The following is a 6107-nucleotide window of genomic DNA, read 5'->3' as shown; positions in this document are numbered from 1 at the left end:
AAAAAAAGAAAAAAAAAAGAAAAAAAAAAGAAAAAAAGAAAAAAAACCCCACACACACACCCCAGCTTCATCCTGGCTGCTGGAATCCAGAAAGTTTTGGTCCCAGTTTCTATAAATCTAGCTAACAACCTCTCAGATGGTGGCAACAAGGGACAGGGTGCCCAGCCACCCCAGGACCTGCAGACTGAGTGGTTTTGTTCCCAGCCCAGCTGGTCACCCACCCTAACAAGATATTGCAAGTGTCACCAAGGGATCATCAAAAGTGGAATAACTTCTGTTGAGCCTTGGTGTCATCTATGGACTGCCCAGGGTCAGCACCACCTGTATCATCCCCTGGCTGACAGATGGAGTAGAGGAGAAAGAAAATAACCCTGAGATCCATCTGGACCAGCTCTCAAGCTGAGAACAGACCAGCACAGCAGTGGTATGTGCATGGCAGGGACAGTCACCGCTCACTCGATTCCCAGGGGTGAGCATCCACCCTGCTCTGCACTGCCAGGGACCAGTCCCCTGCCCTGCAGCACTCTTGGAAAGACATCAGAGCATCCCTTCAGAGGTAGGGCCCAAAATTTCATGGCCAGGATGCAAGAAGGCAAAAGGCATTAAAGAGAGGAATGTGACTTCTGCTCAGTTCACCCTCTGGCACAAAAATCCAAATTAAACTGACCCCAGTTTAGAGTTTCCCCTCAATCCCAATTTAATTTCTCCATCTAAACATGGATCCTTCTTCCAACACAAGACATTGCAATTCATCTCCAGTTCCAGGTCAAGTCATTTCCTAATCCAATTTCATAGCCATATCCTGTCTGAGATCGACTGCAGGTTTCAGATCACTTCTTAATCCCAGGGCTGTTTTGGCTGATTTTAGGCACCATGTCAATTTCAAGTAGTGTTCAGAGGACCATAGGAGGGAATGAGACCTCAGTTATAATGCACATAAAATTTCAGGCTTGTGTTTCAAGTGGGCAGGAAAACAATTATTTTTCTACACTATTAAGAGGTTACAGATACAGTCCTGAGTGATTCTCAGAGAAAACATTAATTCAGCATCATTGTAAATCATTTGTAATACATATTAACTTAAAATTTTGCTCTATCTGTACAGGAAAAGTATTTTTTGTGCAGATCCTGCTTCTTGAATAAAAACTTTTGTCAGTATATATGAAACATGTCAGGCCATTCTGATCCTTGTCCAACTCTGATCATCAAAAATTGTATTTCAGTTTTGCAAGATGAATTATAGAGCACTGGCCTGACCCTGTGGGGATAGACGTGCACTCCTAACAGGAAAGATTTTGATAGTATTTCAGTCTGGTAGTAAGGAGGAAAGTTTATTGCTCTTAAACTTGCATCCAAGAAGTGCTGGGTTCCCAAAGGGTTTTGACCTTTATCCGGAAGGAAATCAGACCTGGATTGAGCTGGAAAACTCCTTTATTTGAAACCTGACACATCAGGTTTGCCAGATAATGTTTTCTGAATTTAACTCGGGAGGTCAACACCAGCATAAAAGCTCAGCTATTGCTCACACTGGAGCCTGCCAAAGGGGCCAGCAGATGCCAAGGGAGCTTTGCCTGGGGCAAGCCCCGTGCTCAGATCTTACCACCAGCAACCACAGGGCTCTGTTGCAGTAGAGTTATTGCAGAGGTGAAACATGAGGGCCACTTGTAGAGCATATAAAGTTGTCTTTGCTGATGAACAAACTCAAGCAAGCATTTCTCGGAGACTTTCAGAAAATACAGTTAGGCATTTGCAAATGTTAACAGACATGTAAAACACAGCAGTACTTGGGAGGCTGACAGCTACTGAAGCTCAGTACCTGGTTGGATGGAGCGACCACACACTGGAGTGAACAAAGAGGTAGAAATCAAACCTGTCAGCCATCACTTGTTTGGCAGCTGCCTGCATACTCTTCTCTCATATAAATCCTAAAAAAAATTACACTAGGCTTGAACTTGGCTTTTAAACATACAGCTGTTTTAATGGAATAAATTTTATGGTGTTTTACAAAGATGGCTTAAATAAGCTTCATATCCTTAAAACGGTGAAACTGGGGGAGAAAGGCACAAGGAAAGGTGAATGATTATTCATTCTTCCTCACATCATAGGGAATGGAGGACGAACAAAGGAAAAGACGCACATATTTCACACAGAACATAATTATTCTGCAGCACTCATCACAGGACACTGCAGAGGCCAAAAATAAATACTGCTTAAAGAAGAGATTAGAGAAACCAAGGGGGGAAAGACCATCAAGGACCGCTAAACACACAGCTGGGGAAAGCAACTTTCAGCTCAGGAAGTCCCTGAGCAGCAGGTTGCTGGGAAGGTAGAGCCACAAAATGATCTCTCTGCATTTGCCAGAATCCTCCATTCTTCCCTAAACCAAGCATCTGCTCCTGGCTGTCGTTGCAAATGGGATCCCCAGTGAGATGGTCCCTTGGTCTGACCCACTATGGCCATTTCAGGTTCTCATTACAACAGCTGACAGTACTAGCTTGCTGTTTCAGCTTTGCCATCCAAGTAGGTGGAGCTGTTCCTCCAGAGCATCCCTCCCACGCCTTGGCTTCTGTAAATGTTTTAGGAGTAGGTTCCCAGTGGAGGAGATGTGTGGTCAGCACTTGGTCCCTTGTGTACTGTGGTGGAAGCCAGCGGGGTAGTGCTTGCAATTGCCCAGGACAGAGAGGAGAGACGGATGCGTGATGAGAGGCTGCACATTCCCCCAGCTCCGGTGGTGCCTGTACAAGGAGCACAGTACAGATGTCTTCCTACTGCATAGCCAACATGACCAACAACATCTTGAATGTGACATCCCAGATCTTCTGCCCACACCTCAGAGGGAGCTTGCCCACTGCAGGGCACCCACCGGAGCTTTCTGCACAGGAATTGAACTCCCATTTCCCACAGGGAAGGAACCCCAAGGGACTGTGCTAACATGGGATTGAAGATGGCTTGCTCAGAATCAGGGAGCGTGATATCCAAAGTCTGTAAACTGTATTTGTCTGGAAAAAAAAAAAAAAAAAAGAAAAAAAAAAAAACAAGCTGCAGGATCTACCGCCATTGTACCTCAGTGATAAGCAGAAAACCAATCTGGATAAATCAAGATCAGATGTGTCGTGTTTGCCTGTATTCCCTTCAGTCTCATATCTCCTTCTAGTCGCCTGGCTAACCCTCTGTAGATCAAGTAACACTGTATGAGTTGGACTGATGTGGAATGACTGATGGGGACTGTGGTTTTGGCTGTGCTGCTCCATGCTCCCTCTCAAGTCATTAATTATGCCATCTGACATGAGCAGTGCTCTCAAGTTGATATTTGTGAGGTAAGTGATGAATTTCCTCTCCTCCTGGTAGCTCATTAGGACATGTTTTATTATGGGAAAACTTGCTGAGGAATTAATTATTCAGGCAAAAACATTTTTGTTAGCAACTTTATTTATTTATATATTTATTTTACACTGGATATATCACTTCTGTGATGCAAGAAGAATAATGGCCGCACGTCCAGAAGGTGGCTACCATCTTGATACCAGTAATGTGATGTTTATTTCTGGAGATGAGGCCCAGAGTCACAGCAGTATCTCTGCAGAAGGATGCCCAGGGAGCAATATGTCCATATACTAGGCAGAGAAGCCCAGTCCAAATAGCTGGTTTTGAGCCAGCCCTTCAGCCACCCAAAGGCAACTTCTCCCTGGTTTACTTGAGCTCAAACGGCTGCCTCAGCCCATTTTACCAAATGGTTTAGCAAATGCACTTTGCCCATTTAATGCAGCAAATCAGCTCCAGGCTCTAGAGTCTATTTTGTTCAGACTCTCTGGTCTGGTTTACTATTATATTAATCTGTTATTACTATTCTGCAAGTCTTGACCTACAGTATTTGTCCTCTGAAACTAAAAGAAAGGATCCCAGCATCCCACATATCATTTTATGGCAGTTACTGCAAATACCACATTTTGGGACAGGTTTCTCATGGTAATCACTATCTTTAAGAAGGTGCCTGCCACTAGTTCAGAGGGATTATAGATAAAGTACGTAACTGTCAGCCACCTGTCACATCTGCATTTCTTCATAGCTACTACTGCGTCATTAATCTATCAGGGCATGTCATCTGGGAACATCTTGACATTTTGCCTTTTTTTTTTTTTTTTTTTTTTGTGCAAGCATTTTTTTAAGTATCTCCACTCTGCTAGGAAAGCTGTTTTGTCTGCGAGGAGGTTATGGGCAGAGAAGGTGCCATGCTGACAGACATTAATGGAGCAGTTATCAGGAAGCAACTGAATGTCACTAATGTGTCCAGATGCAATAACCTCTGTATTTTGATACCCAAAGAAAAACAAATACATTCAAACCTATTCACATTCTGAACTAAACAAGGCCAGGCTGTGGCTAACATCCATTTAAATGAAAATTTTTTAGAAAGTGCATGTTTAATCTTTTCAGAGCATCATTAACCCTAAGCTCTGACTGACTAGCAAATGTCAGACTGCACACAGCACCTTGCAGCCTGTGAGAGCTATAACAGCTAGCAGGGACACAGTCCCAAAATAGCACATTATTTGCACACCTGCCTCTCCTATCCTCTCTTAAGGGGACAGAGGTAATGACAAGGGTAGGACAAGCTCTATCAAGACTGTGATCCTAGGTTCTGCACAGGTGAAGAGCACATCAAAAAAACAACCTTCAGGAGTGAATGTATATTTACTTTTGGCACCAAAAAGATGTTAGAAAAGCATGGGAGAGCTGGAGACTGCTTAAAAGAATAAAAGGAATGAAAATAAGAAAAAAAACCCCAAAACAACAAAAGAAGAGAGATCAGCGAATTAGGAACCCATGGAGTCTGAGCAATCAAAACCCAGCCTGACGATAAATGTAACTTTGCCTCGCTTTAGATGAAATGGGGTCATTACATATTACATCAATATCTTACATCTGCAGCTTGTCCCGTGACTGTTAAAGGCAGCAGTATCACCAGATCCAGAAGTCAAGCAGTCACTGAGGTCTTGTGCATCTGAACAGCACTGGATCTGCTCAAAACTCTGCACTTCAGAGCTTGTGCTTTCTGTACTTACAGACATCCAGCACCCCAAAGCCCCTCGAGTGTATATAACAAAATCTGTCATAGTGTTCTGCTCCATCTCAACTGCTTTTTTCTACCCGGACAGTTACTGGGAGACACTATTTCCCTTGATAAAATGGCTGTCCTGTGCCTCTCTCTAATTCTCCTGCCTGCTCTGTAGCACGAGAGGCACTGAGCAGAACCTGCAGACAAGGTTGTGGCCTCACCAGCCACACACCAGCAAAGTCCTTCGTCTTGCCCACATCCCCTTCTCTGGTTCTACCTCTTCCAGGAAACTGTATTTAATGGGGGTAGTTCTTATGACATGCAGAAATCCAGCAGCAATTTTGGAGAAGATTTCTGAACGGCTTTATCCTCAGGACAAAACCGCCTTTACTGGTGATTGACACTTTGCAGAAGTGAGTCTGATACCCAGCGCCTGGTAAAGGGGATGCCCAGCACTCGCAGTGCTGCCGCTCTGACTCTGAGCCTTCTGAAAATTATGTTGAAGATCACTCAGATATGAAACTCTAATATGTATTTCAAAAAAAACCTTCAGATTTTGCTTTTTGTTTTTCCATTTTCTTTGTAAAAAAATTTTATGTGCAGCCACTACCTAGTTTGTATCTTAAGACCAAGTCGCTTCACTGAGAAATTCTCAAGGTCAGTAATCAAGCATCCACCACAAAGATGACTGAAAAGAAGCAAAAAAAAAAAAAATCCCTCTGTAAACCACATCATGCTTTTAAATGAGTTATCATTGTGATTAAAATGATTTTAGGTTGCAAGGGGAGATGTATCACAGAGTACCTCTGCTGTTCATTCTAATTAAACACAAGCTGAATCACATTTTGGGAAAAAAAAAAAAAAGTATCTCAAACCTTTGTCCAAGTAAATGGGTGCAACAAATCAGCATATCTCAATTAGTCCCAATGCTGCTGCGGTACTTTTCACCAAAGGAGGTTCTGACCCACCTGTCTTCACCAGTTTCTATTCCACTCACACAGACATATATACTAAGAGCAGCTAATGGGTAGCATGCCAATTAATAGCATGT

The sequence above is a fragment of the Pterocles gutturalis genome, unplaced genomic scaffold, assembly GCF_000699245.1.
Source record: "Pterocles gutturalis isolate BGI_N339 unplaced genomic scaffold, ASM69924v1 scaffold13305, whole genome shotgun sequence".
Classification (NCBI taxonomy): domain Eukaryota; kingdom Metazoa; phylum Chordata; class Aves; order Pterocliformes; family Pteroclidae; genus Pterocles; species Pterocles gutturalis.
The sequence above is the reverse complement of the archived record's forward strand: the minus strand, read 5'-3'. Positions refer to the sequence as shown.